Source organism: Suricata suricatta, chromosome 11 (assembly GCF_006229205.1).
Source record: "Suricata suricatta isolate VVHF042 chromosome 11, meerkat_22Aug2017_6uvM2_HiC, whole genome shotgun sequence".
In the NCBI taxonomy this organism is placed as follows: Eukaryota; Metazoa; Chordata; class Mammalia; order Carnivora; family Herpestidae; genus Suricata; species Suricata suricatta.
The window spans coordinates 26668045-26684605 of NC_043710.1; the positions used below are offsets into that span (position 1 = coordinate 26668045).

At 43.1% G+C, this 16561-nt stretch overlaps 1 long non-coding RNA gene across 1 annotated transcript; it reads left to right on the forward strand.

Annotated features, from left to right (window-relative positions):
• Positions 1 to 6313: 6313 nt before the first annotated feature.
• LOC115306194 lies at positions 6314 to 15675 on the forward strand. Its single transcript, XR_003915227.1, has 2 exons — positions 6314 to 6399; positions 15536 to 15675. It is a non-coding gene; the product is annotated as an uncharacterized LOC115306194 (long non-coding RNA).
• The last annotated feature ends 886 nt before the right edge of the window (positions 15676 to 16561 follow it).

Below are 16561 nucleotides of genomic sequence, written 5' to 3' on the forward strand. Positions count from 1 at the left end.
AATGTAATTTGAACGATATAAATTACTTTGTGTTTGTTGATACTTCTCTGTGATCTAGGTTGGGGTCAGTTTTTGTCAGTGTTCCATATGTACTTGAAAAGAACGTAATACAGAATTATTGACCACAGAGTTCTATACAAGCAATTTATTTGTTCACATTTTAAACATTCTTGGGGCGCCTGGGTGGCTCAGTCGGTTAAGCCTCCGACTTCGGCTCAGGTCAGATCTCACGTTCGTGGGTTTGAGCCCCGTGTCGGGCTCTGTGCTGACAGCTAGCTCAGAGCCTGGAGCCTGCTTCCCGTTCTGTGTCTCCTTCTCTTTCTGCCCCTCCCCCTCTCATGCTCTGTCTCCCTCTGTATCCAAAAAAAAAAAAAAAAAATTAATAAACATTCTTGCTACTTTTCTTTTGTCTGCTTTATCTATCAGTTTTGAAAAACAGTATATTAAACACTTCTGACTATGATTGGATATTACCAATTTCTTTTTAAAATTCTATTTTTGCTATAAATATTTGAGGCTGTGTTAGTAGGTATACCTGAGTTCAGAAATGTTAAAATTATTCATTTTAACATTCCACAATAACCCTGTCTCTCTTTCTAGTGATGTTTTTATTTTTTAAAGTCTATGTTGTGTGATAACAAGGAGCTACCTCAGGTTTCTTTTAGTTTGCTTTCGTTTGAGGGTCCTCTGCAACTTATTCAATCACCTGATTTTCATTCTTTTAAAATGAAATCTCTTCTTTAAAATCTGAGAATCTCAGGGTGCTCCAGTGTCTCAGTCAGTTAAGCAGCTGGCTCTTGAGTTCTGCTCAGGTCATGATCTCATGGTGGTGAGATCAAGTCCCCAGGTGGTGCTTGGTGCTGAATGAGTAGCCTGCGTGGGGCTGCCACTATCCCCCCTCTCTCTCCCTCTCTCTCTCTCTCTGCCCCTCCCCCCCAAAGTAAATAAATTAACATTTTTTAAAAACACAAACTTTGAGAGTCTCTGTCTTCCGACTGGTAAATGTAATCCTTTTCCATTTATTATTATTGTTGATCTACATTGGGTTATTTCTGCTACCTTATTTTGCCTTAAAAAAAAAAACCCTCCTCTTTGTTTCTTTTTATTCAGTTCCTGCCTTCCACTGAGTTGACTGAGTTCTGTTCTCTGTCTGCTCCTCCCCTCTCCAGATGGCTTTTCTCTTCTATTCATTTGAAAGCTACATATTCCATTTGTATTGTTATACTGGTTACTCAATAAAAGGTTTAACAATCTTAACAAAGTTTAGAGTTAGTCAATAGCTTTATCTTCCTTTGAAACAAATATAAGGATCTTAAAGCATTGTTTTTTAAAAACATTTATTTATTTATTTAATTTATTTAGAGTGTGCCTGTGTACATGGGGAGGGGCAGAGAGAGAAAGAGAGAGAGAATCCCAAACAGGTTCCACATGTCGGTGCAGAGCCTGAGCAGGGCTTGAACTCATGAACCGTCAGATCCAGAGTCAGACGCTTACCCAATTGAGCCATCCGTGTGCCCCAGGCCCTTAAGATGTTTTAACCACAGCCACCTATCTATCTTCTAGGTATTTGTTTTTTTAGTATTACCATTCTATCTTTTCTAAATTCTCCTTAATTATTATTATTTCTCCTAATTTATAGACAAGAAAACTGAGGTTCAGTGACTTGTCCAAGGTCACACATTTAAAAAGTGGCAACATCTATTCAGAAGCCACCTTCATTTGGGAATGAAACGACTGTAGACTTGAATTTGTTGGGATAGCCTGATCATGTCAATGTATGGCTCATTTTTCTATGACTAGTGTTAAGGCACAAAGAGTGTTATTGGGTAAGTCTAAATATCTCTCAACAGTGAGACGGATAACATGGGTGTTTTGCCCTTTGTTTCGGCTCCACATTGAAAGTTGGTTCTTTAAACACCTTGTATTCTTCAGCGTGTTTACAGAATCTCATTATTACTATACAGGAGTGACAAATGCCGAGGGATGTGCTGAGAGCAGATTAATGACACAACATCGAGAAGGCCACTCCCTCCTTCCTCATGTAAGATGGTTATCATACAAAGAGAGCCCTCCTTGAGATTTCTTATTTGAAATTTTTGTCTATATGTCCCGCCATCCATCCTTTGATATGTGACAGTTTTATGGCTAAGGTTGGAATTGTAATTGCACAAATTTCCAGCCTACTGCTTCGGTCCTCCAATCATGTTTCTTACTAATAAGGCTGAGATCCCAAGTGAAACAGTTTGTGGATGGCTTACAACCTATTGCTATTGTAAGAAATCTAACAAAGCCCATTGAAGGTGAAGAGTGTCACCGTGTCATCTCTGTTCATGAAAGACAGCCCAATTTTCAGTCGGGGAACAAAGAGTATATTTGAGGGCGAAAGGCTGGTGAAATAGCTTGGCAGAGTAAATGCTCCTGCAGCAACGATTATTGCCTCATCACTCAAAGGTGAAAGAACAGGAAAATAAAATGGCACCGATTGCCTCCACCAGGTAACAGAGGACGGAGAGAAGAAGAATATAGTTCCAAAGCTTGGAGTACCCACGTGATCTTGTGCAGACCCTGAAAGAAGACACCTGTGCTAATTTGGGATTGTGCAATCATATTGAGAACTCACACCTCATTTGAAAAATAAATCATGATAAGATTTGATGGAGTTTAAATGGATTTAGAAAGAAGCATTTGAGAAACACACCCTTGGCTGGCACTGGAAAGTGAGACCAAGGATGAAATTAGTAGGAAATGTCTGCCCGTGTCAGGCCTTGTCCTAAGCACTTTACATACATTATTTAAAATTTTCCCTTTCACATAGCTAATAAGTGGAAAACTTATTATAAGTGGAAGATTTAAACCCAGGTCTGCTTGACTATCACTTTGTATTTGCTCTTAAAAAAGACAATGTCTGTAATTTGGCAGTTTAAAGGTTAAAAGTGTGAGCGCAAGGTATACACTCTAGATTGATTCTTTTCTCAACACCCGGAGCTGAGGGAGAGGAAATCTACACAGATGTTTTCTCTGTTTAAACTAGGCAGTCCGGCAAACTTCCCACTCCCCCCGGACTAAGCCATCATCACCATTTAAAAATAGGACTTGATACTCCTGAAACCGGTACTATACCATATGTCAGCTAACTTGAACTTAAATAAATAAATTAAAAATAAATAAATAAAAATAGGACTCAAGTCCTCTCCCACCACATATCCGTCTTGGACCCCTTGTCCTAACCTGTTGCAAGGGCCACAGGCTGATCTGGACTTCAATTCTCAGCTACCATTAGTCCCCTAGGCAGCCTGCTGGCTGGCTGAGGACATAATTCCCATCTCCTCCCTGGCTGTGTTGCCAGTGCCCCTTAGGCCTCTCTGGCTCGACTCCATTCCTGCGACCACCTGCCTCCCACTTCCTCCGAAGGCAATTCAGTGCACTCTCCTACCCTCCTCCCTTCAATTTCCGACATTCATGAAATGCACTGAGCAGCTCCTATGCACCAGGCACTAATCCAAGCAGTGGGCATGCAAATATGCCCAGAAAGGTCATGGTGTTGTGAAAGACACAAGCAAGTAAGCAGAGTTCTGAAAGCATGCAAGAAATGTTCCCACACAGGTGTGCATGGGGCAGCCATGGCACGCAGCCATGAGATGGTCTCCTCTGAGGCTGAAGTGAGGACTGAAGGCGGCTTCGCGGATAAGGTGAAGACTTACCTGACTCTATGAGAATGAGTAGGAGTTTCCATCATTTCCCACCAGCTGGGTTGCTATGGTTATAGGTATAGTAGGCGACTGAATGTTACGGAGTAAGGGTAGAAGGAGAGGTGACAAGGAAGGGAGGGTACTTAAAGACTTTCATACTGTCTACTCAATCCTTTAAGGTGGAGGAAAAATTATATTCCTGACTAGAGTTTCATTCTCCTGCTAGTTGGGAGAAAGTCCTTCTCTCCATTCTGTGAAAACACAATGGCGTTGGTGGTGGTGGTGGTGGTGGTGGTGGTATTATGTGAGTAATTACCTTTCCCATAATACTAACTACCATTTTTATTAATTTACTACTTTTTTTAAAAGGTAGTTACTGTATATTAGAAACTGTACTACCTGCCTGGAGGGTTCCCTTTTACCGGATTCCATATTCTCAGTTCCCAGATTGCACTGATTGAGGCCCCCACTGCTGGTGGGAGCCGGAAGTTCAGAAGTCCTAAGGACTTCTCCCTAGGGCTCCATCCGCTTTTCTTTTAGATGTCCAGGAGCCCTTACAAGTCTCCTGTGGCAAGAAGTTCGGGCAGGTTTGGTCCCATCTCAGAGGACTGACTGTAGTGAAGGGTACTGAGTGCATCGGAAGCTGGTTATGGTGCCAAAGCATGGGAGTTCGGCTCCTGTTCTCTGCTCTTGAGCCCCAGTCGCTGGAGGGAATCTCCCGCAGGGGAAGAGAAGGGATTCTTAGAGGATGGGCGGTACACCCCCAGGACAACACTCCCTAAGGGGATTTAGAGCTATACCATCCTCAATTCTCATTGTATTTCCCCATGGAGCTAAATCCACTAGAAGCCAGGCTACTTAGGGATGGTAGGATGGGACTCAGCTTCTCAAGAACGTCCCAAGATGGTGGCAGTAGAACCGACACATAGTTCAATCCTTGCTTGAGATGCTGCAGAGGCGGGGCCTCAGCTCACCAACCCTGGTCCCCCTTAGCAGTTTTTCGGGGGAATGGGAGGCCTCTGGGTTAGGCTCAGTTGAGAGGCTCTTGTCATTCCGAATATAGCTGTACCTCCAGGTTATCGTTATTAAAATATACCGGCCTTGGGGGACAGGCAGAAGCCATTATGGCACAAACACTTAACAGACCCAGAATCCCCATGGGATACTCTCCTTTTGAGAGGCAAGGCAGGCCACAAGTCCCACATCTCTTGACTCAGTTGGACCTGTTGCCTTTCTGGATCCTTTCCAGGGTTGCCTACATTTACCTCCATATACCTCCCTAGCTCCAACTCTCAGAGGGAAGGTTTGGGAATACAGAAAAGAATCAGTCTTTTCTCTCCCAGAAGATCCCTGGGCTCACTCTGCAAACTGCCCCCTAACATTCCCCAGAATCTTACATACAAGGAGGGGGCCTTCACTCAGTTAAATAAGAGGCCCACTCAAAGTTTCCTTAGGTAGGGAAGACTAAAGACTTCCTTAAAGGTGATCAGTGCCAAACAACTGGCAATTTCTTTTGTTAAATAAGAAAAGATCTGCTTTTCATCTTTACCATAACCCTATGAGGTAGGCATTATTGATATCCTCATTTTATAGGAAGAACACTAAGGCCCAGCCACATGAAGTAACTTGCCCGGGTTTTCAGTGGTCAGTAACAGAGCAGAGATTCAGAGCTGGCATTGCTGGACTTGAAAGCCCCTCACTCGTGCTGCCCCCACTCCTGGCCAGGGAGAGGGTCCTCACCCTCAGTGCATGATATTCACTGAAGAATGAAGGATCCTTGGCAATGAATGCTGAAATCAGGAATGGGTAACACATGTTACTTTGGCTTGGTTTTTCCCTCTGTATCTCTTGGGGTCTGAAGTTTGTAAATCAACCCCCCAATCCATATGTTGAAGCCTTACCCCCCAGGATCTCAGAATATGACTATATTCGCAGGCAGAGACATCATTAAGGTAAAATGAGGCTGTATGGGCGGGTCCTAATCCAATATGGCTGGTGTCCTTAAAAGAAGAGGAAGTTGGGACACAGACATTCACAGAAGGAAAGACCACATGAAGACAAAGGAAGATGAAGACTATAAGCCAAAGGGATAGGTCCAGAAGAAACCAATCCTGCCTACACCTTGATCTTGGACTTTTGGCCGCCAGAACTGTGAGAAAACAAATGTCTATTGTTTAAGCCACCCAGTTTGCGGTACTTTATTATGGCAACTCTAGCAAACTGATATAGTATTTATGGTCTTGTGACTGATAGCATTTCCCACAGTGTCAGCAAAGTAGATTCCCATAAAGAATACGCAATTTTATACAATACTTCCTTAACAGAATTGCTTCCACCAAGAGTCTTTGCCTGGATGCAGGGAGGAGAGACTGGGAAGTGGGAGGCGTCATTAATATGGAGAAAAAGACATCCTACATGTTTTCTTCTCCATCGTGGTCTTATGCTGAGTTACCATTTACAGCATTAAGGTCGTTATCTCTATTGAACTCTGAATGAGAGAAGTCTCATACATTTAATCCCCACAACTATCCTCTGAGGTGATTGCTATCATTCTCATTTTGCTGACAGGGATACTAAAGATAAGGAGGATGAAGTAATTTGTGGAATCATACAGAATAAGTGGCTGCAAAGACCCATGTTTTTAATTACTATGAATTTGACTTGTAGGATTTCACTGTCCCCCTTCTCTGCTGCTTCTTGAACTTGCCAGGTATGTATTACAAACTGTGGGATGCAGTGAAAGGCTGGGTTTGCCACTCAAAGTGTGGCTCCGACCAGCAGCAGGTATTACCTGGGACTCTGTTAGAAGTGCAGAGCCCCAGCCCTACCCCAGACGTGCCAAATCAAATTCCGCATTTTAGCAAGATCCTCGGACAGGACCAGCTAGATAATTGGCAGGGCCCAATGCAAAATGAAAATGTGAAGCCCTTAGTTTAAAAATCAGTAAGCATTTCAAGATGAGGGCAGGAGAGCCTTAAACCAAATGTGGGTGGGGCTACCAAGGTCTCACACCCATGGAGCCAACCCTGCCCACAGATGATACACGGGAATCGTAAACCCGAGAGGCATAACCCTAGAGGATTCCGTGTTGCAGCCCTTCACTAGAGGGTTTAGTTGTATTTGGCCTTTTGCATTTTATTTTTTAAACCCCCCCAAAATTTTGCATTATACTCGTTAATATGCCCATTGGTCTTTTCATAAAATAACATTTCCCCCCAAAGAAACCTGGAAGGAAAATAGTATCAGCAAACTCTGGGGCTCTGACCATCCAGGAAGCACAAGCGCCCCATGCAGAAAGGCTGAGGTTAGCCTATCCTAGGCGCAGACCAAAGAGCCCTCGATTAAATATTCCCAACAGACTCCCACCATATACGTTTCATGTGCCTTTCTTGGAACAGGCTAAGCATTTATGTAGAATTGCTCTGGACCAGTTATTTAAGCTCTGGGCCCATCAGTCTTCTCATCTATAACATGGGGAGAAGAATAGTACTACTTCAGGTGTTGTTGTGAGGATTCAATGAGATAATAAATAAAAATAAGAGACAGAGACCATTTCCTGGCTTATGTCAAGTGTGCAATGAATGTTGATGTATTGTTACATCGTGGAGATTAGGTTTTTGTTTCACTTCGAAGAAAGCAGAAAATGAGGCAGACAGGGTGTCACAAAGGGAGCTGGCTCAGCTTCTAGACAGAGCCCCGTGGGATGGTACTTATTCTAATGAGTTCGTCTTGACCTGGAGATCTGGTCTTCATTCTACTGATGCAGAAACCTGATTTTGTCAGCATCCAGAAAGTGCAGTTGTAATTGGGGGGTGTACTCACAATACTGGACACTGGTGGTGGTGGTGGTGGTGGTGGTGGTGTATGTGTGTGTATGTGAGGTCAGAGAAAAATAGGGAAAGGGGTTGCAGGGAGAAGAGGGAGAGGGACAGGGATTGAGAGAGAGAGAACAAGTAGAAGTTTAGAGTCCGGTGAGGATGACCTTTATATTTTTCAGTGAAAGAAACTCTTACTACAGAGAACTTGAAGGTTGCTGGGAGGCACAACACCAACAGTGACAACAAGACAGTCTCAAGAGACTGTCTTGGTTTCAGCTTTGACACTCAATCACCTCCATGGGTGGCATCTTCTGAAACAACCTCAGCTGGGTAGCACTGTGGAGCCTTTAAGCCTCAAGGGGGCGCTCTAAACTTCAGCTCCAGGAACCAGGCAAAAGCATCTAACCAGGTCTTGTTTTGGGGGTATAAACAAACACAGAAGATTTTTGGAGAGAACAAGGCAGGTAGGTGGGTAGCCAGTGCTTAGGAGAGAGTGAATTAGTCTGGGCGCATGGAGCTCCAGAAGCGCATATGGGGCCATTGCTAGAGAAATGTTTTTATCTCTCAACTTCTACAATCGAACATAATAATTGATGTGTGTATATACATATTTCTGATTACAAAAGTTAAGTATGCATATTGTAAAACCTTTAAATATTAGGGGAAGTATAGCTTTGAAAGTGAAATGTATTCGTACCCCTGCCCCACAAAGTGTTAAAAGTTTCATACGTTTGGCTAGCAAATAACTAACTATACATATACAGAACACATGTGTAGTTATTTCTACATAAATAGGATGGCCGACATTTAAGTTCGTAATGATAACCTGTAAACCTGCCTGAAAAGCTTGTGTTTCATGGCCCATTGCATTCCCTTCCCATGAGCAAGTAACATAGAAAGGCAAATTATCAGAAATTTATGAGCTGAGTGTGGAAAGAAAACAAGGGAAGTGAGTTAATCTTCTGAAATGTCTTTCAGCTAAAAGACACCTCCCCTCCCCATCCATGCATCCGGGAACTAGTATCTCACAGACCACATTTTGGAAAATGGTGATCTCTGCCCATATCATTTTGAAGTCTCCTTAAGGCAGAAATCATTACTGGGTTATATTGTTCCTTTTAGAATTCCCTGCATTTGTGTAAAAATTAATAACTTTCTTTAACCTACCTACGGGTTCTTTGAAAAGATATTTAATGACCTATTTAAGATGATTAAAACCACCCTATTAATTTTTTGTTCCTGTTTTTTAAAAGAGAGTGGGAAAAGTAACATTTAAGATAAAATAAACCAGCAGGCCAAAAACTATGACTGCTAGTAAATCTAAAAGTGAAGTCTTCCATTAAGAATGACTTAAGTATATGAAGTGTTTCTTTAAAAATAATCATTATTCCTATATCCTTCATGTAGACCTAGAAGTGCAAGTATGGTTACTTTTAAGCATATAATACACAAATGGGGCCTCTGGCCCCAAACCATTCTTCATGTCATCCACTAGAGGGTACCTGAGGGTTGTTCAACAGGAGCACTCCGGAAACCAGATTAAAAATGTGAACCAGAAACTGCAGATCCAAAGTGCTGTATATATATTTTAGTACTTCTGGCACATTATTGACCAAATTCAGTGTGCTAAAAGATGGCCGCATATTTTTCCCCTTTATATAGAATTTTGACACTTCTGTTTTTACACCGACATTCAGCTTTGAAAAAATTTTGAATCTTGTCTAAAAAGGATGGTACTGTGTATTTTACAATATACTAAACACATCTGCTTTTCTAATGAAAATTGTGGTATTGAAGACTACTAGAAAAGACTGGCAATTTTATCATACTCTCAGAATTATTTCTCTATTTTGTGTAATTAGTATATTACTTAATTGGCTTCCCTCTGAATAGTCTCATGGAAGATGTAGGGTTCTTTTTCCTTTACTAGGTTCATCTTCTACTTCTCACTCTCTCCCACTCCCTGTTTTAGTAAGAGCAAGTTACTATCCTGCCCAGTAAAAGTGAAAATTGGAAGTAGTCCAAGTAATCAGTAGTGGGGAAAAGGAAAGCCAAGAGTGGAGTGTTATGGCAATGCATATTTATATTAACCTATTAACTATAGTGTATATAAATTATAACACTGATGCAATAGTATTAGGAATGCATTTGCAAAATATGCTGACCATTCGCTGAGGGTCAGTCCCTGTGCTATATGAATGAACAACAGGAAATAAATTCTAGCTCTTGAGGAGTATATAATTTTGTGTGTGTGTGTGTGTGTGTATTGATGATTGAATACTTAGAGGGTAGGAATTGTGAGCATGAGTTTTGGAATCAGAAATTCAGGCTCTCCCGTTCATTTGTTATATGATCTTGAGCAAATTACTTGTCTCTGAGCCTTGAACTTCTTATCTGTTAAATGGGGCTAATCATCTACCTTAATTTTATTGGGAAAATTAAGTGGAACCATAATACCATAAAGTACCTGACACCTAGTATTGATTATGGAGTTCAGTAAATTATATTAGTAGTGGTGGCTTTTATTATTGTGGCTTTCTGTGTGTAGCAGGGAATCATTGTGTGATGCCATGTGTGATAGACGTTGTCATCTGGTCACCCCCAGAATGAGATGGAAGCATTGTTCTAGGGCGAGACAATTGCTCTGGTCGGGCAAGCTTCAGTCACATCCTGACAGTCCAATTTTCTGGAAAGCCCAGTGGTTTTGGCCGCCTGATATGAAGAAAGTCACTGAGAAGGGATCTTGCCTCCTTTGGAGTAGCGTGTGTTTCTGTTTTTACTTTAACTGCTTCAGGGTCTAGTGGTAAAGTGGGCCTCTTGGGGTGAAGACTCCCTATAGTCCAGAGAGCCACTCCCACATGAGCCAGTAGACAGAGCTCTTTCACTGAGAAATGGGCTTGGGGCCAGGCCAGGATGGCAGAAAAAGTGTTTCTCAAGCAAAATTCTAGATGATGCTGAAATCCAAGAAATCCGCAGAACCAGGAGTCAAATGGAATCAAGAGTCAAATGGGCTGAGGTCAGACAATGAAATCCAAATGGGTTACCAAGCCAGGGTGGGTAGAGCTGTGCTGAAATCCAGGGTGTAGAGCAGAGACTGGAAACTGCCAGGGGGCGGGGAATGGGTGCAGAGAACAGTGAGAACCGACTCTTTACCAGCTACTATTCCCGATACTAGAGCTTCTATTCCAATAAGCTAATTTTCCGTGCTCGTAAGGACTATGAAGACAGACGGTATAGGGCAGTGTAATCAGAGTTTCTGGGGAGACTGCTTTAGCTAAGGTGGTATTCTAGGAAGAAGGAACACCAAGGGCAAATGCCCTGAGGCAGGAATGACAGAAGAAGACCATTGTAGCTGGAGTGTCACGGATGAAGTGACAGGTGGAAAGAAATGAGTTTAGAGAGGTAGTCAGGGGCAACTCTTGTAAGGATCTTTTGAGCCATGATAAAGGGTTTGGGTTTTAACCATGCAGGGGGAAGCTGCTAGAAGTTTTAAATAGGGCAGGGGAGTAGGCAGGATCTGATTTACATTTTAGAAAGACCCTCTGGCTGCTGTGTGAAGGTTAAATTATAGCAAGACAAGAGTCTTGAAAGAAGGAAGAAGTAGGGACTGACTGCTGTGTCAAATCAGACTGACATTCCCATGAGCTGGGCCAGTGGAAAATCTGTGTGGCACACATCCATTTCCCCGAGGTTGTCCTTGTACTTAAATCCGGCCAATAGGTGGGCCTCACCTCTTGACTTCTTTCCCAGGAGTACCTTGGTCCTGGGGGGTTATTTATTCAGATTTCTAAATAGGTACAAGTCAATCTAAAATTTTGAGGGAACATAGCTTGAGGCTAAAATGGGGCTTCTGCTAACACATGTCATTCTGTTTCAGGACAAATGAGGAGAAACGACTCAGTTTTTTAAAACGTGGAGGATGGGGTAGAGAAGTAGGTTGATTTAAGCGGCGTTTCAATCAGATAAACTGAGTTAGTTATTTAAAGACATCACTTGAAAGTATATTTAAAAGCAAGAATTAGAATAGCTGCACACTGATTTCGTGTCTACCATAGGCTAAAGGCTTTGTACCTGAAACAAAACACAACCACAGGGATTGTTGTGTTCCCGCCATGCAAAGGGATTCTGGTTCTGGGACTGAAGCAGGACTTTGGATACAATATGGTTACAAAAGTACTTCTTTATTTACAAGCCTAAAAGCTAAGCATTAAAGTTCCTACATTTTGCAGATGAAGAGACCAACGTTTAGAGAAGTTGTTTACACGGTCCAATTGAGTAATAAAACAAGAATGTGAATCTGGGGCTGTCTAGCTCCCAAACTCCAAAATTCATGCTGCAGTCACTGCACATGAATTGTACAAGTAGGGTGCAGTGATTAAGGGTGTCAGGGGGGCTTGGATTTGAATTCTGCTCCACTAATTACTAGCTTTATCTTCTTGGCTGGCTACTTAACAGCTAAGAGCCTGTGTTCCCTCCTCTATAAAACAGGGGTATCAATAACCTCTCCTTCAAAGGTTGCTCTGAAGATGATGTGAGATGGATAGCATGGACCTGGCAAATGGAAGGGGACCTGACAAATGTAGTACATACACACACACACATGCACACACTCCCCTGTGAAGGGTACTTTGGCATCTGTCTGAGCCAGTGTCACTGCCAGCATCAGAAACATATATCCTGCCTTGGAAAAGTCTCACATAATAGATTGTGTCTGCTTTACCTTGCTCTGCACAGCACTTCGAACACCAGGCATCTAGGAAGTGCTCTGGATGATGATATTACCCAACTGCATGAGTGGGTTTGATAGCTTTTCCAAAGGGCTGGTATTTCAGTTGTGCAACTGTAACTGCTTTATGGCAATAGAAAAGATTTATTTTTTGGACCCCAATCAACCCTTAGCCCCATTCCTCAAACTCCAGCTATATCACAAGATGTCAAAGCCGTGCGGTATTAACGTTTGGTCAAAGGTGCTAGTGGCATTTTGCAGATGTAATGAAGAACCCACATTGTCCAAGATTGCTTTGTGATGCCTTCTGCCCTGAGCCTTACTTGCCCTTTAAGGCCCAGTTGGCGGGGAAATTCAGCTGCTAGCTCACCTGGAAGGCAACGTAAAGACAAAAGAACTGGTTTGTTCAACTTTGCAGGAGACTGGGACCTCAGACTGGGGTAAAAGACGCCACCCAGTGAGGGTAAGGACCTAGTAATCATCTCCGTCCAGACCCAAGTCGCGCAAAGGAAAACATCTCCCATAATTTAAAAAAATGGATTGATTTTCCAATGTGAATGGTAGCCTGACTCAGAAGAAGGCAACAGGAGTGGGGATGGGGGACAGAGAAAAAGGAGGGCTTTTCTATCAGAGGGCTACTTTTGTCCTTGAGGTAAGCAGTAGAACTGGTTTGCAGGACAGATTTCTTACCTGAAACGAAGAAGTGTATGCTGCTTCAACCCTGTCTCTTCTAACCAGCTTCTTTTCACTTGCGCTTGCCAAACTGAGTCAGCCTGACGTATTTTCCATAGTGCAAGAGCCCTACCTTCAGGGAAGTTTCTGTGTCCTGGAGCTCAAAGTGGGCCAGTTTTCCTCTAAATCTTGGTTCAAATAGTGGTTCAGCGTGTATTTCTGTCGGTACCTTGGGCAAATTCCCTGCCCTCAGTTTCCCCATCTGTAAAATGGAATTAATGAAAGAAACTATTTTGGTAATGTGCTTGTGATGGACAGAAAAAGAGTGTATTTTAAACCCAAACTGACAACAGACACTTCTGTCTTTTAAGAAAGGTAGGTATACTTCATACCAGTGAGGAAATAGAATTTTCCTTTGGGCCCCTTCCCAGAGAGGGAAAAGTGAGAGAGAGAGAGAGAGAGAGAGAGAGAGAGAGAGAGAGAGAGAGCGCGAGCGAGCGAGAGAGCACTAATGTTCAATCGGGTAGAAAGCCTGTTTAACCGAGTATGTTGACCTTGGTGGAACTGGAGCTGAATAGGCTCTAGTGGCTGGAGAGGGCTGAACTGCCTTTCCCAATAGTTGTTCAGGGCTTCTAGGGGCCGGTGAGAGAGAAAGAGAAGAGAGATGGCCCCAGGAATGCTGCAGAAGGCAGATCTTAAAGTCTGGAGAGCCCAGCTGCTATTTGGTTTACATGTTTATATATATCAAAGGATTCAGAATAATTATTGGCACCAGCGAGCATTTAATAAATGGCAGCTAGTGGCCGTGCGGCGCGGTGACAGCATACAGCACCATTGCCTTCAGAGAGTCCCTCTTCCTGGAGGAAAAGTGTCATCTCTCTCCTTCATGGTGTGTGTGTGTGTGTGTGTGTGTGTGTGTGTGTGTGTGTGTCTTGGAGGATCAGGACAGACAGCAAAGAGGAAAGTAATGGGTCCAAAATCTGGTCCCACAGGGTTTCTTTCTTTAATTTTCCATTTTTAATTGGGGCAAAAAATAGCACCTCATTTCATACGATTTATATGAAGTTTAAACAAGATGGTCTGGAGAATTCAGATGCCAGGCACTTAGTTTTCAGAAAATGTTAGTTCTTGCTAGTATTCTATAAGAATAATCTTACAAAGATGGTATAGTGTCCTAAAACATGTGCTTTGTGGTTTTTGTCTTAAAATTTACATGTGGGGCACCTGGGTGGCTCAGTCAGTTAAGTGCCCGACTCTTGATTTTGGCTCAGGTCATGATCTCATGTTTGTAGATTTGAGCCCCGTTGTCAGTACAGAGCCTGCTTGGGGTTTCTCTTTTCCTCTCTCTCTTCCTCTCTCTCTACCCTTCCCTCACTCACGGGCTCATTCTCTCTCAAAAATAAATAAATAAACTTTAAAAAATAAAATGTACACGTATATTCAATACAAAAACCTTGAAAAACATGTAAAGAACGCAGAAAAGCAACAGCCACTCTAACATAGAGATTGCCAGGGTTAACATTTTGGTTTGTGTCTTTTCAGTTTTTTTTCCTCTCGAGTGTACGAACCTCTTTGTTCTGTCTTTTCAAAATGGGATACCCTTCTATCGTCTGCTTTTTTTTAAACCTAGCTATAGACTGTGAACTTTTCCCCATGGATGAGTTGCTTCTTAAAATAGATGTTCCTGTGGAAGCAGACATACTCCAGGCCAGCAGATTCATTATTACTATTTTTTTTTTTTTTTTTTTTACAAACGGGGAAGATGTCTTATGGCCAACCAAATCTGGGAAACGCTGTACACACATTTCCTTATTGGAAAATTAACAGTGCATATTGTCATGGTAAAGACTCTCAGAAACCCTTCCATAAGAGAACGTGCCTGACTTGGATTCGACCAGTGTTTCTCGAACTAATTTAACACAGCAGAGCCATCTCGTCTCATAACTCCCACTGGTGTCTCAGGAATCATTTGAGGAAATGATTCACTCATGCAGGTGAAGATTCCTTAAAAGTAGGGAGCAGGTCTTGTTCTTCTTCATTGTTTCCACGTGGTCTTACCGTTGGACTTTTTTTTTTTTAAGAAATTATGGGAAATGGGATTGGCCTGATGAAGCCACTTTCTAACAACATGCGTGTGAACCAGAGGCTAGGGTTAGACGCTGGGGCTGTGCTCTGAAGTGTCTCTTCGTGTAAAGCTAATTGGCCCCTTTGGGGATGAACCTGTGAACTTGGCCTCGTTAGCACCAGCACGAAACAGCTGAGTTCATTTATCTGGCGCCATGAAATGGTTTTCTTCCCCAGGTTCTCATGCTGCCCTCCAGGTGGCGATGTGGGTTTGTCAACCTGAGAGCCTGAAGCTTGGGCCAAGGAACGCTTAAAATGGAGGGGGGTGCAGGTGTGGATGAGGAAGGGCGCTGGGAGGCAGTGATTATTGAAACCAGAAGACACACTGTCAGGCGAGCAGCTGGCAAGATGCTGAGGCACGGGCTCACACACTGGGATAGGACACGGATTTTAAAGAATATGGATGAACTAGTGAACCAATAAATATCACTAGTGTTTATTGAGCACCACCTGGGACTGGTAATATGCCAGATAATTTCCTTCTTTTGATTTCTTTTGATCCCCAGCCCAGCACACCTGTGAGGAAGGTCCTGCGGCTCGCAGTAGCACAACTGGAGACCCAACGCAGGTCCTGTATCTGAGGGCTCTGCTAGCCTGAAACAAGAAGATGTTGACCAAAGATGAATAAATATGAAACGTTTGTCCATCTTTCCTTCTATCCAGCTATTGTCTATCTACCCTCTAACAGCCTTTCATTTCAGTTGTACAGAATGGGCCTAATAGCACTATGTGGTTGGAAAGAATATTCTGATAAGTCCCTCTGAGAAGGTTCTGGGAGAAAGACTTTTTCTGGTTTCATTACATTTCCTATGATTTTTATTCTCTCTTGTAGATTGCTTCTCCAGCTGGTTGCTTAGCTGGCCACCCCTTAATTCCACTGTGCCGATGGGGGCTGTGCAGAGGGCCATGAGAAATGTCCGAAAGAGCACCTAGCCCTGACATGGAGGGCAACAGAAGACCAAAGGATGTGTAGGAGTTAGCTATGCAACTGTCACAGATGGCTATTCCAGCCAGAACAGCACACGCTAAGGCCTGAGGTCAGCAAGAGCATGGTACATTAGGGGACTGAAAATAGTTCTGTGTGGCTGGCCCATAGGGTAAGGGTGTGTGATGCCAGGTGGGGGTAAAGGGGAAGAGTGAGGAAAGGCTGAACAGGTACACAGAGCCAAGAGAATGAAGGGCCTTGTAAGTTATGTTGAGGTGATTGAACTTGATCCTGAGCACAACCAGGAATCACTGGAGGGTTTTAAGGCATGTGATGAAATGGACAGGTTTGTATTTTAGAAAGAGCACCCTAGCAATGGAAAGGGGATTAGAAGGGATGGAGGTGTGTGTGTGTCTGTGCACACTCCAGCACCAATTGCTGGGTGGGGGGACCATCGGGTGACGTTTGGGAGGGTGTTGCAATACCTCCTGTAAGAGATGAGAGGGCACCGACCCAAGGAAGCTGCAGCCCCGTCCGTGGAGAGAGAGCTGTAGGCAAATTTGAGAAGAATTAACAGCCTCTGGTGACCGACTAGGAGCTGAGTATA